Below are 19,721 nucleotides of genomic sequence, written 5' to 3'. Positions count from 1 at the left end.
GGGTGAGGATGGGGAGTGGGTGATGGGGTGGGTGAGGGGGAGTGGGTGAGGGGGAGTGGGTGAGGATGGGGAGTGGGTGAGGGGAAGTGGGTGAGGGGGTGTGGGTGACGGGGAGTGGGTGAGGGGGTGTGGGTGATGGGGAGTGGGTGATGGGGAGTGGGTGAGGATGGGGAGTGGGTGAGGGGGTGTGGGTGACGGGGAGGGGGTGATGGGGAGTGGGTGAGGATGGGGAGTGGGTGGGGGGGAGTGGGTGAGGGGGAGTGGGTGAGGATGGGGAGTGGGTGAGGGGGAGTGGGTGAGGGGGAGTGGGTGAGGGGGAGTGGGTGAGGGGGAGTGGGTAAGGATGGGGAGTGGGTGAGGGGGAGTGGGTGTGGGGGAGTGGGTGAGGGGGAGTGGGTGAGGATGGGGAGTGGGTGCTGGGGAGTGGGTGAGGGGGAGTGGGTGATGGGGAGTGGGTGAGGGGGAGTGGGTGAGGGGAGTGGGTGAGGGGGAGTGGGTGAGGATGGGGAGTGGGTGCTGGGGAGTGGGTGAGGGGGAGTGGGCGATGGGGAGTGGGTGATGGGGAGTGGGTGACGGGGAGTGGCAGATGGGGAGTGGGTGAGGATGGAGTGTGGGTGAGGACGGCTGACATTCGACCCCTCACTTGATTCTAACAGAAATTTGTGGGCTCCGTGTCTGTGGATCTACAGAGAAATGGGAAAGTGGAAGCAATTAATCAAATTGATCCCGAGGAGTGTATTAAAAGCTTCCCAAGAGATTTTTTTGCAGTTTACAGTGGCAGGGAACTAAAATTGGCCACATATGATATAGCACCTTCCTAAATGCTTTCTGGAAATCCACATTCAGTACATCTAAATGTTCCCCTTTATCTATAGCAGACGTTATTCCTTCAAACAACTCTAATAAATTAGTTGAACATGATTTCCCTTTCACATACCATGCTGATTTTTTCTGATTGCTTAAAATTACCTTAGTGCTGAGGTGTGACCTCTAATTTTGTTCTTGATGTTCAGTAATCGCCAAACCTGACAATAGCTGCACATTTGTTAAATGGAGTCTCTTGGAACTCTCCGCTGAATTTTGTCAGAGGGCAGTTTTCAATGATGGTGAGCCATTGATTGGAGAGACAGCACAGCTGCAGTCCAGCTTCACTGCAAGGCCCCACTTTCTGCACAAAGTCCTTGGCCAGTGCAAAAACGGTGAGGGGTCCCCAATGTTGATATGGCATTTTGAAGCCGGTTGGGCAGCCTGTGAGATCTGTGATGAGGAAATGGTTTTTGATGGTGGCATGTGGGTTACATTCCTGCTGCCCAGGCCCTCTGCTGTTATTCATTGACACTGTGGTATTAGCCATACAAGCTGGTGAACAGCAGGTGGCTTGGCAAAGTCTCTGTGTAACATCAGGCTTGGGTTGATGTAAACCTTCTCCAAGAGCTTTCTTGTTGCAATCACCCTCTTTACGTGAGGGGGAAGGATATTGCTCAGCACAGGGAGTTAAGGGAGTTGAATTCAGTGGAGGGTTTCCAAGATGCTACCCATAGTTGTGTTGAGCTGGGTATCTATAAGAATGGTGGAGGATGAGGTGCACCATACTGGTGCACAGTACTCTGCAGTTGAGTAGACAATGCCAACAGCTGAGGTCCCCAAGGTTTGAGCCTTTTAAATGATTGATTGTAACATTTTTCCCATGATAGATTTCAAGCCAACTGGCCGATATCCCCTTTCTGCCTCCCTTCCTCCTTGAATAGAGGGGCGATATTTGCTACTTTCTAGCCTGAATTAACCTTTCCAGAGTCGAGGAAATTTTGGAAAATTAACACCAACACATCTACTATCTCATTAGCCGTCTCTTTTCAGACCCTAGATTGACGTCCATCTGGACCTGGAGGCTTGTCAGCCACAGTCCATCAGTTTGTTCAGTGTGGTGATATGATCTGCATACTCGTCTGCCATTGGGCCAGAACGTCGGCTTACCATTGGCCCTGGTCGGTCATGTGCCTCTCGACCGATTGGCCGAGAGGCTGAGTTAACCACGCCTCTATTAACCAGGTATAAATGCCCAGACGCCTGACGATCGTCCCTTTCCACTGTAGATGATCGCAGAGCTGTGTTCTAGTCAATTAAAGCCAGACTTTGGTAAATCACTCGCCTCGCGTGCAATCGATGGTACATCATTCAGTACTGCTTCCCTAGTGATTGTAATTCCCTCAAATTCCTCCCTCCTCTCCATCTCACAATTTACAGCCAGTTCTGGAATGATTCTTCTATCCTCCGAGATAGTGAAGCCAGAAGCAAAATTTGTTCATTTCATCTGCCATTGGCTTATCTACTATTAATTCCACATTTTCACATTCCAGAGAGCCAATACTCACTTTACTCTTCCTATTTAGATATCTGTAGAAACTCTTGTTATCCATTTTTATCTTTTCAGCTACATTCCATTCATACTCTAATGTCTTGCTCCTGATTAACTTTTTTCCTCATTCTCTGGCACTCTTTATATTCTTTTTTAAAATAATTTTTCCAATTAAAGGGCAAATTATCGTGGCCAACTGCACATCTTTGGGTTGTGGGGGTGAAACCCACGCAGACACGGGGAGAATGTGCAAACTCCACACGGACAGTGACCCAGAGCCGGGATCGAACCTGGGACCTCGGCTCCGTGTGTGTGAGGATATGTGTGTGCGTCCTCACACACTGCCTCACAAACACACCTGCACTCATCTTCACACACACCCATCCTCACACATGCATCCTCACACACACGCATGCTCTCACACACGCATGCTCTCACACACGCATGCTCTCACACACGCATGCTCTCACACACGCATACACAGAATCACAGATGTATACTGTGCAGAAAAGACCCTTCGGCCCATCCAGTCTGCACCACCACATGAAAGACACCTGATCTGTCAATCCAATCCCATTTGTCTCGAATGTTAATGTCATAATATCCACTCATGTATATAATGAGATGCAGACAGGCAGTGATTGACACATAGGATGACCAATGAACACACAACACAGAACAACCAATCACCAGACAGGACACCACCACTATAAAGCTCACAGGGCATTAAGACTCCCGCTCTTTTTCGGGACCCAGACACTGAGACAGTCAGAGTGCACACGTCAGTGGACATTATTGCCATGTGGTAGCTAGTAAGTCTAGTAAGACCAGTAAGTCTGGTTGAACCAGTACGAGGTCGTCAATAGGGTTAGTAGACTGTCAACCCACAGCTGAACATGTCCAGCCATTCATAGTTTAAATAAAACAGTGTTGGATCATCTCTGGTGTCAGACGTTTGTTTCTAGCTTCCCTGCATCTAGTTGCAGTCAACATCAAACCAACCCGCCTAACACATCAGTTAAGACGTGCCAAGTGCTCATCCAGGTACTTTTGAAAGGATGTCAGGCAGCCCGCCTCTCGCACTCTCCCAGGCAGCGCGTTCCAGACCGTCACCACCCTCCCAGGCAGCGCATCCCAGACCGTCACCACCCTCCCAGGCAGCGCATCCCAGACCGTCACCACCCTCCCAGGCAGCGCATCCCAGACCGTCACCACCCTCCCAGGCAGCGCATCCCAGACCGTCACCACTCTCCCAGGCAGTGCGTTCCAGACCGTCACCACCCTCCCAGGCAGTGCGTTCCAGACCGTCACCACCCTCCCAGGCAGCGCATCCCAGACCGTCACCACCCTCCCAGGCAGCGCATCCCAGACCGTCACCACCCTCCCAGGCAGCGCATCCCAGACCGTCACCACCCTCCCAGGCAGCGCATCCCAGACCGTCACCACCCTCCCAGGCAGTGCGTTCCAGACCGTCACCCCCCTCCCAGGCAGTGCGTTCCTGACCGTCACCACCCTCCCAGGCAGCGCATCCCAGACCGTCACCACCCTCCCAGGCAGCGCATCCCAGACCGTCACCACCCTCCCAGGCAGCGCATCCCAGACCGTCACCACCCTCCCAGGCAGCGCATCCCAGACCGTCACCACTCTCCCAGGCAGCGCGTTCCAGCCTCTCCCACCCTCCCAGGCAGTGTGTTCCTGACCGTCACCACCCTCCCAGGCAGTGTGTTCCTGTCTCTCGCACCCTCCCAGGCAGTGCGTTCCAGACCGTCACCACCCTCCCAGGCAGTGCGTTCCTGACCCTCACCACCCTCCCAGGCAGTGCGTTCCAGACCATCACCACCCTCCCAGGCAGTGTGTTCCTGACCATCACCACTCTCTGGGAAAAACATTTTCCTCAAAACCCCCTAAACCCCCCCCCCCCCCCCTCCACCTGAACTTGTGTCCCCCTCGTGAGTGACTGTAGACGTCAACAATTTCCCAATACGACTTCCGGTGGCTCTGATGGAGTAGGAAGCCACACATTTGGGAGCTCCCGTTTTAAAGAGATTTTTTGGCTCTTTTGAGAGCCCAAAACGGAAATTTTTCGACGTCTCCCGGTGGGGGAAGGTGTGCTGAACGACTTTCCCTGCAGTCCATGACTCGAACTCGGAGTGGAAAGGGGGAAAAAACAGAAGCAGCTCCCCAGAAAAAACGGGGGAAAGGATCCAAGGTGGCTGCCGGCAGAGCTCCAGAGGAATGGAGACTCTGGGCCCAGGAGCAACAAACTGATCTCCTGCGCTGCTTTAAAGACTTCAAGGATGAAGTACTGAGCTCTCTGCAGGAAACCAACAGAAGGCTGTCAGAGATTCAGTCCACCCAGGGTGCTGCCATCAAGGAGTTGCAGACGCAGGCCACTGAACGAGAGGAGGAGGCCGTGGTCCTCGTGAGTAAGGTGGAGGGGCACGAGGCACTCCACAAGAAGTGGCAGGAACACTTCGAAGGGCTTGATCACCGCGTGAGGCGGAAAAACCTGCGGATCTTGGGCCTTGCAGAGGGGCTGGAGGGATCGGACCTGACAGCCTATGTGGCTATGATGCTGAACTCGCTAGTGGGGGCCGGGTCTTTCCATCTGCCCTTGGAGCTGGAGGGAGCGCACAGGGTGCTGGCCAGGAGGCCTAAGGAGAATGAACCCCCGCGTGCGGTGCTGGTGAGGTTCCACCGGTTCAGTGATCGGGAGTGTGTGCTGCGCTGGGCCAAGAAGGTGAAGAGCAGCAATTGGGAGAATGGGGTAGTACGGATCTACCAGGATTGGAGTGCGGAGGTGGCTAAGCGGCGGTCTGGATTTAATCGGACGAAAGAGGTGCTTTATAGAAAAAAGATAAAGTTCGGAATGTTGCAGCCCGCGCGCCTGTGGGTAGCTTATTTGGATCGGCACCATTATTTCGATTCCCCGGAGGAGGCGTGGGCCTTCGTGCGGACGGAGAAACTGGACTTGAACTAGGGGTTGGGGGTTGCGAGGTCGGCTGTAAGATATTAGTGCTGGATTCTGCTGTTGCTGTGTTCTCTTTTTCTTCTGTTTTTTTTCTTCTTGTTTTAGTACTTTTGCAATTTTGATATGGTTATTTACGGAGGGGTTGTTCTGCTATGTTTTTGTTTTTGTGCTGTGGGGCATTGTCTGGGCTGTGTATCTTGAGGGGAGGGGAGGGGGGTATGTTGTATTCTATGTCGGAGTGGGGGTATGGAGTGGGGCTGATATTTGGGAGCTGCGTCAGAAGGGTGTGGTGGGGCAGGGCGAAAGCGCGGGCTTTCCTCTGGTTTCCCGTGCTGCGGGGCTGGGGGGTGGAGACGGTGACGGGGGAGGCGGGGCCTTAACTGGTTCTTCTCCACGCTGGAGCAGTGCCAGGAGGAGGGATAGATTGGGGGATGATCCCACGTCGGGAGGGGTCGGGCTATTGGCGGGAGTTTCCGGGGTCAGCAGAAGTTAGCTGACCCACGGAAGTACAATGGAGGACGGTTCGCGGCTGGGAGGGTTCCTAGCCTGGGGGGGAAGGGAGGGGGGGGGGGGGAAGGGGAATACCGGGTTGCTGCTGGTATGGTCAGGAAGGAGCTGGTGGGGGCTGGGGGGACAGAGGTGAGGGGTTGTCGCTTTGGGGACGGGGTCGAGCAGGGGACGCTGGCCTGGGGCGGGCAGTCGACGGGCTATGGCTAGCCGACGGGGGAGGGGGGGCGGGACGCCCTCTGATCCGGTTGGTCACCTGGAATGTGAGAGGGTTGAATGGGCCGGTGAAGCGGTCGAGGGTACTGGCTCACCTGAAGGGGCTGAAGGCAGATGTGGCAATGCTTCAGGAGACCCACCTGAAGGTGGCGGACCAGGTCCGCCTGAGGAAGGGATGGGTGGGGCAGGTTTTCCACTCGGGGTTGGATGTGAGGAACCGGGGAGTGGCGATTCTGGTGGGGAAAAATGTGTTGTTTGAGGCATCGGAGGTGGTGGCGGATAAGGGGGGTAGGTATGTTATGGTTAGGGGCAGGCTACAAGGAGAGAAGGTGGTACTGGCTAGTGTGTATGCCCCAAATTGGGACGATGCGGGCTTTATGAGGCGTATGTTGGGACGGATCCCGGATCTGGAGGCGGGAGGTCTGATCATGAGGGGGGGGGGACTTTAATACGGTGTTGGATCCTTCACTGGATCGATCCAGCTCTAGGATGGGTAGGAGGCCGGTGGCGGCCAAGGTGCTGAGGGGGTTTATGGACCAGATGGGAGGGGTGGGCCCATGGAGGTTTGTGAGGCCGAGGGCACGCGAGTACTCTTTCTTCTCCCACGTACATAGGGTCTACTCTCGGATAGACTTCTTCGTGGTGAGTAGGGGACTGATTCCGAGAGTGGAGGAGGCCGAGTATTCGGCCATTTCAATCTCCGACCACGCTCCGCATTGGATAGAGTTGGAGATAGGGGAGGTGCGGGACCAACGTCCGTTGTGGCGGTTGGATGTGGGGTTGTTGGTGGAGGAGGAGGTGTGTAGGAGGGTCCAGGCAAGTTTTGAGGGGTACCTTGAGGTGAATGATACGGGGGAGGTTCAAGTGGGGATGGTCTGGGAAGCCCTGAAGGCAGTAATTTGTGGGGAGCTGATATCCATCCGGGCACACAGGGAGAGGAGCGAGAGGAGTGAGAGGGATAGACTGGTGGGAAAGATGCTGGAGGTGGACAGGAGGTATGCAGAGGCACCAGAGGAGGGACTGTTGGGGGAGAGGCGCAGCCTGCAGGCTAAATTTGATTTGCTGACCACTAGAAAGGCGGAGGCACAGTGGAGGAAGGCACAAGGGGCAGTGTACGAACATGGTGAAAAGGCGAGTAGGATGCTGGCTCATCAGCTCCATAAGCGGGATGCGGCTAAGGAGATTGCTGGAGTGAGAGACAAGAGTGGGAATGTGGTGCGGAAGGGGGTAGAGGTGAATGAGGTCTTCAAGGACTTTTACGGGGAACTGTACCGGTCGGAGCCAACAGGGGAGAGGAGGGGAATGGAGAGGTTCCTTGACAGGCTTTCTTTCCCTAAGGTGCAGGAGCAGGTGGAGGGGTTGGGTGCGCCGATTGAGCTGGAGGAGCTAGTTAAGGGGATCGGGCAGACGCAGTCAGGGAAGGCACCGGGGCCGGATGAGTTCCCGGTGGAATTTTATAAAAAGTTTGTGGACCTAGTGGGCCCCTTGCTGGTGCGGACACTCAACGAAGCGTGGGAAGGGGGGACTTTGCCCCCGACGATGTCGCGGGCGCTGATCTCGTTAATTTTAAAGAAGGACAAGGACCCCCAGCAGTGTGGTTCATACAGACCCATATCTCTCCTCAACGTGGATGCTAAGGTGCTGGCAAAAATCCTGTCCACCAGGATAGAGGACTGTGTGCCAGGGGTTGTGCATGAGGACCAGACAGGTTTTGTGAAGGGGAGGCAGCTGAACACGAATGTGCGGAGATTGCTGAATGTCATCACGATGCCGGCGATTGAGGGGGAGGCAGAGATAGTGGTGGCGCTGGATGTGGAGAAGGCCTTCGATAGAGTGGAGTGGGGGTGTATATGAACGGGCGGCAACAGAGGGAAGTAGACCTTGGAAAATAGGAGACAGGTTTAGATAAATGATCTGGATCGGCGCAGGCTGGGAGGGCCGAAGGGCCTGTTCCTGTGCTGTAATTTTCTTTGTTCTTTGTTCTTTGTTCTAAATAGTGGGATCATATTAGCAATTCTCCAGTCTGCTGGCACCTCTCCCGTGGCCAGAAAGGAATTAAAAATTTGGATCACACACACACACACATATGCGCATTCTCACATGCACATGCACACATGCATCCTCACACACATGCATCCCCACATGCACACACATGAATCCTCACACACACATCCTCACACGCGCACACACACACATCGCCAGATCCTCACACACACGCATCCCCACATGCACACACGCATCCTCACACACGCATCCTCGCACACACGCATCCTCACACACACGCATCCTCGCACACACGCATCCTCACACACACGCATCCTCACACACGCATCCTCGCACACACGCATCCTCACACACACGCATCCTCGCACACACGCATCCTCACACATGCATCCTCGCACACACGCATCCTCACACACACGCATCCTCGCACACACGCATCCTCGCACACACGCATCCTCACACACACGCATCCTCACACACACGCATCCTCACACACATGCATTCTCACACACACGCATCCTCACACACACGCATCCTCGCACACACACATCCTTACACACATAAATCCTCACACAGACCCATCCTCACACACACACACACATTGATGCACGATCAATTGTACAAAGACTAAGGTTGGATACAACTGTGGCTTAATTGCAGTAAGATGTGTGGCCTCCCGCAGCAGCTGGCGAAATGGCTGCTGAATAGAGGACACGCTCCTCCTACTGGGCGGAGCCAGCAGGCAGGGGCTACCGGTGAACCTGTAGTACAGGTCCTACCTTACATCACCGAAAACAGGTGTAACAGTGGTTTACCACACACATCCTCACACACGCATCCGAACACACACATATTTTCCACATTTCTATGTAACAAATTCTAAGCTAACCCAGGAGAAACACCGCCAGACTGATGGTCCATGTAAATGTGCACATTCTCCTGAAGCAAGAGAAAAGAGAAGACAATTGAGAATTTAAAAGGGAGGTGTTTACTTGGGATGGGAAGAAGTTAATTAAGAAAAGGTGGTGGCTTGAAATTAAGGAACACTGTTGACAGAATGGCTCGATGGGCTGAATGACAGCTACTGTCTCCATGGGGAAAATGTTCATCTTCAGGGGAAATGCAACTTGCAATATTTGGTTTTGGTCCCATGTTGCTAAACTTGTTGGAAATAAGTTGAAGACAACAGCTTCAACTGTGTCTCATCTTCAGCCCAATGAGGCCCTCTAGTGGCCGGAACCATTATTACAGCTTTATGCTCCAGGATACAAGTCTCATCATTGCTGCTCTTTGGGCAACTCAATCAAGACAATCATTTATTGTGCCGCCCTTATCATTCTTGCCAAGGTGATGGCCCACATGGTGAAATATCACAATGTTCTTCGATAATGTATTCCATGATTTTTGTCTGAACAGTAATGAAGGAAGAATGATATAATCAAGTTGGCGTTTTGCTTAGAGCGAATAGCGTTGCCAATGAATTTCTGCTGGTCCATTTCAGTGGAAGAGGACACAAGAGGAAAGTAGGGATGAAGTAACAATGAAAGATTTTGATATATGATTACATGATGTTGTATCATATATCTGTTGCTGCAATCTCATTAAAAATCCTGGTTTAAGACTTCGGCAGTTAGCTCGCACGGTTAGCTTCGTGCGGAGCTAAGCCGCACGTTCGGCAGCTCCCGCTAAAAATGGACTTTGGGGCTCTTTTCAGGGCCCCCAACGGAACTTCTTCGACGAATCCCGACGTGGGAAGGGGTCTGGAGTAGATCCCTAGGGTCCTGTGGTCTGGACCAGGGGTGGGGTGAGCAGAAAAGCGGTGGCAGTGCCCCTGGAAAAGCGGGGGAAGGGAAACAAAATGGCGGCCGGCGGAGGCCTGGAGGAGCTGAGGCAGTGGGCGCAGGAGCAGCAGGAGACTCTGCTGCGCTGCTTTCAGGAGCTTAAGGTGGAGCTGCTGGAGTCGCTGAAGGCTACCACCGGTAAGCTGCTGGAGACTCAGACAGCCCAGGGGGCTGCGATCCGGGAGCTGCAGCAGCAGGCCTCCGAAAGGGAGGATGAGGCCGCGGCCGTCGCGGGGAAGGTGGAGGTGCACGAGGCGCTCCATAAAAAGTGGCAGGAGCGGTTCGAGGAGCTGGACAACCTGTCGAGGCGGAAGAATTTGCAGATCCTGGGACTCACGGAGAGGCTGGAGGGGTCGGACCTGGCGGCCTATGTGGTCGTTATGTTGAACTCGTTGATGGGAGCTGGGTCCTTCCAGGGGCCCCTGGAGCTGGAGGGGGCCTACAGAATTCTGGCTAGGAGGCCCAAGCCGAATAAGCCGCCGCGGGCGGTGCTGGGGCGGTTCCACCGGTTCGTTGATCGTGAGTGTGTGCTCCGGTGGGCCAAGAAGGAGCGGAGCAGCAAGTGGGAGAACACGGAGGTGTGGATCTTCCAGGACTGGAGTGCGGAGGTGGCTAAGCGGAGGGCCGGGTACAACCGGACGAAGGCGGTGCTCCACAGGCGGAGCGTGAAGTTTGAAATGTTGCAGCCGGCGCGTCTGTGGGTCACCTACAAGGACCGGCACCATTATTTTGAGTCCCCGGAGGAGGCGTGGGCCTTTGTGCAGGCCGAGAAATTGGACTCAAACTGACGGTCAGGGATGGGGGTTTTTGTATGATAATGTAATTGTGTTTAATTTTTGCTGTGGAGGGGGGGGGGGGGGGGGGGGGGTTCTCTGTTTAATGAAAGATGTGTGTTGGCTTTAGTGTGGGTGGGGCAATGCCGTTATATCTGTTTGTATGGGTCTGGTGGACGGGTTCGGGCAGGGAGCTAAACTGGGAGCGCAGGGAGATGGTGGTGGGGACCGGCAATGGGAGTTTCCCTAGAGGAGGCGGCGGGGGGGGGGGGGGGAGAGGGCCTGCTGATGGGCACGAAGGAGGAGGAGTAGTCCCACGTGGGGAGGAGTCGGAGGTGTGGCGGGAGTCGCTGGGGTCAGCAGAAGTTAGCTGGCTCACGGGAGTGCTGTGGAGGGAGGGGCGTGGCTAGGAGGGGTCCTAGCCTTGGGGGGGGTGGGGGGGGGGGGCGCGGTTACCGGTCTGCTGCTGAAATGGCCAGGAAGGAGCTGGAGTATGCAGGGGGTGCTGGGGAGGGGGGGGGGGGGGAGTTGCCACTGTGGGGAACAGGCCGAGTGGGGGGCAGGGGATGGGTTATGGCTAATCGGCAGGGGAGGGGGGCAGGGAGCCCTCTGATCCGGCTGATAACCTGGAATGTGAGGGGGCTGAATGGGCCGGTCAAGCGGGCCCGGGTATTTGCGCACCTGAAGGGGCTGAAGGCGGATGTGGCCATGCTCCAGGAGACACACCTGAGAGTGGTGGACCAGGTTCGGCTGAGGAAGGGATGGGTGGGCCAAGTATTTCATTCAGGGCTGGATGAGAAGAATCGGGAGTGGCGATCCTGGTGGGAAAGAGGGTGTCGTTTGAGGCGTTGAGGGTGGTGGCTGACAGTGGCGGGAGGTATGTGATGGTGAGTGGTAAGCTGCAGGGGGAGAGGGTGGTGTTGGTGAATGTTTACGCCCCAAACCGGGACGATGCGGGGTTTATGCGGCGCATGTTGGGCCGCATTCCGGACCTGGAGGTGGGGGGCCTGATCATGGGGGGGGGGGGACTTCAACACGGTGCTGGATCCCCCATTGGATCGATCCAAGTCCCGGACGGGTAGGAGGCCGGCGGCGGCTAAGGTGCTGAGGGGATTTATGGATCAGATGGGAGGGGTGGATCCCTGGAGGTTTGCGAGGCCAAGGGCCAGGGAATACTCGTTTTTCTCCCACGTACATAAGGCCTACTCGAGGATTGATTTTTTTGTCCTGAGCAGGGGGCTGGTTTCGAGGGTGGAGGATGCTGAATACTCTGCCATAGCCATTTCGGATCATGCCCCGCACTGGGTGGACCTCGGGCTGGGGGAAGAGAGGGACCAACGTCCGCTCTGGCGCTTGGAGGTGGGGCTGCTGGCAGACGAGGAGGTGGCTGAGAGGGTTCGGGGGTGTATTGAGAGATACCTTGAGGCCAACGATAACGGGGAGGTCCAAGTGGGGACGGTCTGGGAGGCATTAAAGGCGGTGATTAGAGGGGAGTTGATTTCCATCCGAACCCATAGGGAGAGGGGAGAGCAGAGGGAGAGGGAGAGACTGATAGGGGAGATGGTGCGGGTGGATAGGAGATATGCGGAGGCCCCAGAGGAGGGATTGCTGGGAGAGAGGCGTAGCCTTCAGGCCAGGTTCGACCTATTGACTACCAGAAAGGCGGAAGCTCAGTGGAGGAAAGCACAGGGGGCGGTGTATGAATACGGGGAGAAGGCGAGCAGGATGTTGGCACACCAGCTCCGAAAGCGGGACGCGGCCAGGGAGATTGGGGAGTGACGGATAAGGCTGGGAAGGTGGTGCGGAGGGGGGTAGACGTTAATGGGGTCTTTAGGGACTTTTATGGGGAACTGTACGGTCTGAACCCCCGGTGGAGGGGGGTGGGGGGTTGGGGGGGGGGGGGGGGGAATGGGGTGCTTCTTGGATAAGCTGCGATTTCCGAGGGTGGAGGAGGAGCAGGTGGAGGGACTGGGGGCGCCGATTGAGCTGGAGGAGGTGGTCAAAGGGATAGGGAGCATGCAGTCGGGGAAGGCGACGGGGCCGGACGGGTTTCCGGCCGAATTTTATAAAAGGTATTTGGACCTGTTGGGCCCCCTGTTGGTCCGGACCTTTAACGAGGCAAGGGAGGGGGGGGGGGGTCTTTGCCCCCGACTATGTCACGGGCGCTGATTTCCTTGATCCTGAAGCGGGACAAGGACCCTCTGCAGTGCGGATCATATAGGCCGATTTCGCTGCTAAATGTAGACGCCAAGCTGCTGGCAAAGATCTTAGCCACAAGAATAGAGGATTGTGTGCCGGGGGTCATTCACGAGGACCAGACGGGGTTTGTGAAGGGAAGGCAGTTGAATACAAACGTGCGAAGGCTCCTCAATGTCATTATGATGCTGGCTATGGAAGGGGAGGTGGAGATAGTGGTGGCATAGATGCGGAGAAGGCCTTTGATAGGGTTGAGTGGGGGTATCTGTGGGAGGTGTTGGAGAGGTTTGGGTTTGGGGAGGGGTTTATCCGGTGGGTGAGGCTGCTCTATGAGGCCCCGATGGCGAGTGTAGCCACGAATAGGAGGAGGTCGGAGTACTTTCGGCTGTACCGGGGGACGAGACAAGGGGTGCCCCCTGTCCCCCTTGCCCTTTGCATTGGCGATTGAGCCCCTGGCCATGGCGTTGAGGGAGTCAGGGAACTGGAGGGGCCTGGTGCGGGGTGGGGAGGAGCATCGAGTGTCGCTGTGCGCGGACGACCTGTTGCTGTATGTGGCGGACCCGGTGGGGGGGATGCCGGAGGTGATGAGGATTCTCAGCGAATTTGGGGGCTTCTCTGGGTATAAGCTGAACCTGGGCAAGAGTGAGTTGTTTGTGGTGCACCCAGGGGATCAGGAGGGGATTGGTAGGCTCCCACTGAAGCAGGCAGGGAAGAGCTTCAGGTACCTAGGGGTCCAGGTGGCGGGGAGCTGGGGGGCCCTGCACAAGCTCAACCTCACAAGGTTGGTGGAGCAGATGGAGGAGGAGTTTAAGAGGTGGGATATGTTACCGCTGTCACTGGCGGGGAGGGTGCAGTCCGTCAAGATGACGGTGCTCCCGAGGTTTTTGTTCCTGTTCCAGTGCCTCCCCATCCTTATCCCGAAGGCCTTTTTTAAGGGAGTTAACAGGAGTATTACGGGATTTGTGTGGCCGCTTGGGTCTCCGAGGGTGAGAAGGGTGTTCTTGGAATGGGGCAGGGATAGTGGGGGGCTGGCGCTGCCCAACCTCTGTGGGTACTATTGGGTTGCCAACGCAGCGATGGTGCGTAAGTGGGTAATGGACGGGGAAGGGGCAGCATGGAAGAGGATGGAAATGGCGTCCTGTGTGGGCACGAGCCTGGAGGTGCTGGTAACGGCGCCGTTGCCGCTCCCTCCAACGAGGTATACCACGAGCCTGGTGGTGGCGGCTACCCTCAATATTTGGGGGCAATGGAGGCGGCATAGGGGAGAGGTGGGGGGCTTGATGGAGTCCCCGATACGGGGGAACAATCGGTTTGTTCCAGGGAGCATCGATGGCGGATTTCTGGGCTGGCACAGGGCAGGGGTTAGGAGGTTGAGGGACCTGTTTGTTGATGGGAGGTTTGCGAGCCTGGGGGAGTTAGAGGGGAAGTTTGGGCTCCCCCCGGGGAACATGTTTAGGTACATGCAGGTTAGGGCGTTTGCCAGGCGGCAGGTGGAGGGGTTCCCCTTGCTGCCCCCACGTGGGGTGCGGGACAGGGTGCTCTCGGGGGTGTGGGTTGGAGGAGGGAGGATTTCGGACATATATCGGGTAATGCAGGAGGTAGACGAGGCCTTGAAGGAGGCCAATGTCCTGGCCTTTGCGTCCCTAGTAGCCCGGTGGAGGATTCTTCTTCAGTGGAAGGATGCAAGGCCCCCAAGTGTGGAGGCCTGGATCAATGATATGGTGGGGTTCATCAAATTGGAGAAGGTGAAATTTGCCCTGAGGGGATCAGTACAGGGGTTCTTTAGGGGTTCTTTAGGCGGTGGCAGTCTTTCCTGGACTTCCTGGCGGAACGGTAGGGAAATAGGCCGGCAGCAGCAGCAACCCGGGGGGGGGGGGGGGGGGGGTTGGTTCGGTGGGAGGGAGAACTGTGTACATGGGTTTGTTGGATGTGGCGGGTGTTATCTCTTTCCTTTTTGTTGTTTGCTTTTTTGGGGTTTTTTTTGTTTTTGTAGATGCTTTTGTAGTTGGGTGGTTGTTGTTCTTGGGTTTTTACCATGGTTGTTTTGTTAATATTGTTTTGTTGTTTATATTTTGTGAAAATCTTAATAAAAATTATTTTTTTAAAATTAAAAAATCCTGGTTTAACATACAGGCAGGCGGTGTGTCTGCAAAAGATGCAATTAAGATGTGGTAAAAGAGAGATAATTATTAATTTTAATCATTTACTTGTTTACAAAGAGATGCCTACTGGAACTTTGTTATGATTTCTGGAGATTCCCTGGAGAATAGATAAGTTGAGATATTGTGTTTAGACTTGGGTAAGCAGGTCATGGGGTCTGAGTGGGATAAAGATTAATGGGAGAAGCCAGACCTGTCTATAGTTTTGCAGTTTGATATGGGTTTGGGGATAGCAAATGTTGTCCCCTTGTTCAAGAAGGGGAGTAGAGACAACCCTGGTAATTATAGACCTGTGAGCCTTACTTCGGTTGTGGGTAAAATGTTGGAAAAGGTTATAAGAGATAGGGTTTATAATCATCTTGAAAAGAACAAGTTGATTAGCGATACTCAACACGGTTTTGTGAAGGGTAGGTCATGTCTCACAAACCTTATTGAGTTTTTTGAGAAGGTGACCAAACAGGTGGATCAGGGTAAAGCTGTTGATGTGGTGTATATGGATTTCAGTAAGGCGTTTGATAAGGTTCCCCACGGTAGGCTATTGCAGAAAATAAGGAAGTATGGAATTGAAGGTGATTTAGCGGTTTGGATCAGTAATTGGCTAGCTGAAAGAAGACAGAGGGTGGTGGTTGATGGCAAATGTTCATCCTGGAGTTCAGTTACTAGTGGTGTACCGCAAGGATCTGTTTTGGGGCCACTGCTGTTTGTCATTTTTATAAATGACCTGGAAGAGGGTGTAGAAGGATGGGTTAGTAAATTTGCAGATGACACGAAGGTCGGTGGAGTTGTGGATAGTGCTGAAGGATGTTATAGGATACAGAGGGACATAGATAAGCTGCAGAGCTGGGCTGAGAGGTGGCAGATGGAGTTTAATGCGGAAAAGTGTGAGGTGGTTCACTTTGGAAGGAGTAACAGGAATGCAGAGTACTGGGCTAATGGCAAGATTCTTGGTAGTGTAGATGAACAGAGAGATCTCGGCATCCAGGTACATAAATCCCTGAAAGTTGCCACCCAGGTTAATAGGGCTGTTAAGAAGGCATATGGTGTGCTAGCCTTTATAAGCAGGGGGATTGAGTTTCGGAACCACAAGGTCATGCTGCAGCTGTACATAACTCTGGTGCGGCCACACCTGGAGTACTGCGTGCAGTTCTGGTCACCACATTATAGGAAGGATGTGGAAGCTTTGGAAAGGGTTCAGAGGAGATTTACTAGGATGTTGCCTGGTATGGAGGGAAGGTCTTACGAGGAAAGGCTCAGGGAATTGAGGTTGTTTTCGTTAGAGAGGAGAAGGCTGAGAGGTGACTTAATAGAGACATATAAGATAGTCAGAGGGTTAGATAGGGTGGACAGTGAGAGTCTTTTTCCTCGGATGGTGATGACCAACACGAGGGGACATAGCTTTAAATTGAGGGGTGAGAGATATAGGACAGATGTCAGAGGCAGTTTCTTTACTCAGAGAGTAGTAGGGGTGTGGAACGCCCTGCCTGCAATAGTAGTAGACTCGCCAACTTTAAGGGCATTTAAGTGGTCACTGGATAGACATATGGATGAAAATGGAATAGTGTAGGTCAGATAGGCTTCAGATGGTTTCACAGGTCGGCGCAACATCGAGGGCCGAAGGGCCCGTACTGCGCTGTAGTGTTCTATGTTCTATGTTCTATGTCTGCTTGGAGTTTTTAAGTTCAACAGCAAGTTTGCCATATGCTGTCAGGTTGAGAAGTACTTTGACAAAGTCAGCAGGTTTTCCAAGATGTGCCTGAAAGGATGTCTGTCTGCTTTTCTGAAAGGAAATCTCTCCACAAGATTATCCCTGTGTTTGCTAACTAGTGACTTTTGACCTGTAATGGGCTTTGCTTAATTGGAGATAAAGAAGGTACAAGTTCATGATTAACGGGTTTCCTTTTGACTGTTAACTGAAAAGCTATTTTCTGTGATGTTAATGTGTTTAATTCTCTGTTAATAATAAAGCTTGTTTTGATATTTAAAAAATCCTATTTGTCAGTGGGATCACTCCTGGGGCAAAGCACCCTTTCCTCACAATTTACAAATAGAAAAATTGTTGGGATTTCTCATCCGGTTTCCTAACATAAGTTGGGGTCTCGTCCGGTACCATAACAATATCGTACCGTAACTCGAGGATGATGCTTCCATTGAAAGTCAGAGATTCTCCTTGATGGTGAGATGATCATTGCCTGGTGGTTATTCAGCAAAGATCTGGCTGGGTCTTCTCCAGGTCCCACTGATGGCTGTCACAGGCTGCTTCAGAATGAGCAAAGAGAAAAACACAATGGAATACACTTGTGGATGAACAGAACATTGCTTTTGGAAAGTAAAAAACATTTTTGTTAACATCTTAGAATGCGTATTCAAAACAAAATACTACAGATGCTTGAAATTTGAAATTAAAACAGAAAATGATGGAAATGTTGAGGAGGCCAGGCAGCATCAGAGTGAAGAGAAACAGAATTAACATTACAGGTTGACCATCGTTAACAGCACTGAAAATGTTCAACGTTCACTGTCAGTGCTATTGGACTAAACACGAGTGCTTTGGAGTTGAGAATTCCAGGGGTACGTTGTGAGGGATGATTGGTTATAATTGGTGAGATCACAATTGGGAGCTGACCTATGAGGAAGCAGTGGGGCGGAGCAGAGACATTGCAGAACAAAAATCTGGAAGATGAGCCAGCAGCAGAGCTCGAGGTGGCGTCATTATTCAGGAAGTGATGCTGGGCTGGCTGGATAGCTGGTTCACGGGAGCAAAGTGGGGGGAGAGCTGAGGAAAGACAAAGTGGGGGGTGGGGGTGGGAGGGGGTACTGCTGATGGGTAAGGGACAGTTAGGAGACTGGAGATGGAGATCAGATGGCAGTCGCCACCGATGGACGGATCAAGCGAGGTGTGGAACACGGGCTAGGAGCTGGCCTGGGAAAGGTCATGGATGGCCGACAAGGGAGGGGGGCAAAAGCCCCCCCTCCCCCCGACCAGACTGGTTGCGTGGAATGTTCGTGGCCTGAACGGGCCGGTTAAGAGAGCTTGTGTGTTCGCACACCTGAGACAGTTAAAGTCGGACGTGGCTATGTTACAGGAGACACACTTGAAGCTGGGAGACCAAATTAGATGAAAGAAGGGATGGGTCGGGCAAGTTTCATTCAGGACTGGACTTTAAAACAAGGAGGGGTGGCTATCCTGATTAATAAAATGGTGACATTCGAGGTGGGGAGGATAGAGGTAGACCCGGGAGGCAGATTTATTACGGTTAGCGGGAAGCTAGAGGGAATGGCAGTGGTGCTGGTGAATATATATGCCCCAAACTGGGATGATGTCGCGTTTATCAGGAAGGTGCTGGGAAAGATCCCAGACCTTGACTCGCACCGGCTGATCATGGAGGGGTGATACGGTCCTGGACCTGAGATTGGACCGGTCGAGTGCTCGGTCGGGGAAGCTATCAGCAATGGCAAAGGAACTGCGGGGTTCATGGAGCGCATGGGAGGAATGGATTCGTGGAGATTTGAGAGACCAAGGAGCAGGGAATATTTATTCTACTCCCATGTACATAAGGCATACCCCAGGATAGATTTCTTTGTACTAGATAAAACACTTTTGGCAGGGGTTGAGCACACTGAGTACTCAGCAATTGTGGTTTCAGATCATGCAGCACACTGGATAGACCTACGGGCAGGCACGGGAATGACCCAGAGCCCAGAGTGGAGACTAGATACAGGGTTGTTAGCGGATGAGGAGATCTGTGAGCGAGTGAGGGAGGCCATTCGGGAGTACATAAAGATCAATGACACGGGAGAGACTGCAGCTGGGGTGGTCTGGGAGATACTGAAAGTGGTCATTAGAGGGGAATGTATTTTGATTCGAGCCCACAGGGATAAAACTGAGCGGTCGGAGCTGGACAGGTTGGTAGGAGAAATCTTCCAGGTGGACAGGAGATATTCAGAGTCTCCGAATGAGGAGCTCCTGAAGGAGTATCAGAGACTTCAAACGGAGTTTGGGCTCCTTTCCACAGGAAAGGTGGAGGGTCAGCTGAGGAGGGTAAAAGGGGCAATATATGAGCATGGGGAGAAAGGTAGCAGGATGCTGGTGCATCAGCTGAGGAAACAGGAGGTGGCAAGAGAAATGGGGAAAATAAAGGATTTGAGAGGAAGACAGTGACGGACCCGGGGGCGGTGAATGAAGTGTTCCGGGAATTTTATAGCCAGCTATACGAGTCAGAACCCCCGGATGGGGAGGAGGGCATGAATCAATTCCTGGGGAGGTTAGAGTTCCCGAAGGTAAATGGGGAGCTGGTGGAGGCCCTGGGGGGCCCGATTGGGCTTGGGGAGGTGATAGATGGACTGGGGGCGTTGCAGTCGGGTAAAGCCCTGGGACCTGATGGGTTCCCAGTGGAATTTGGTGCCTTTAATTTGGAAGCTCCCAACAGGAAGCAGTGAATATCTGGCCCACTGTTTCTCGCAGCATTGTATGAATAAACAAATCCAAACTAATCTCTGAGACTGTGCACGTACCACAGACTCAGAACCATGACGGTGCAGCACAAGGCCATTTGTTCCATCCTGTCTGTGCCGACCCTCCAAATCAGCCTTAGGACTCATTGCCATTCACTTGCCTTTTCCCCAATCCCCTGCACATTGTACAGCCTTTACCCTAAAGGGTTAATTTATTTGTAGAATTAAATTAAAAAAGCTTTCTCA

At 53.4% G+C, this 19,721-nt stretch overlaps 1 long non-coding RNA gene across 1 annotated transcript in view; it reads right to left on the bottom strand.

Moving 5' to 3' along the window:
* LOC119977280 overlaps positions 1-17,273 on the bottom strand; it is a 39,114-nt gene extending 21,841 nt beyond the window's left edge. Inside the window, exon 1 of the long non-coding RNA XR_005463153.1 lies at positions 17,147-17,273. This is a non-coding gene — a long non-coding RNA (uncharacterized LOC119977280). The remainder of the gene's footprint in view (positions 1-17,146) is intronic.
* Between the last annotated feature and the right edge of the window lie 2,448 nt (positions 17,274-19,721).

The sequence above is a fragment of the Scyliorhinus canicula genome, chromosome 14 (assembly GCF_902713615.1).
Source record: "Scyliorhinus canicula chromosome 14, sScyCan1.1, whole genome shotgun sequence".
NCBI lineage: Eukaryota > Metazoa > Chordata > Chondrichthyes > Carcharhiniformes > Scyliorhinidae > Scyliorhinus > Scyliorhinus canicula.
This window is presented reverse-complemented; position numbering and strand designations above follow the sequence as displayed.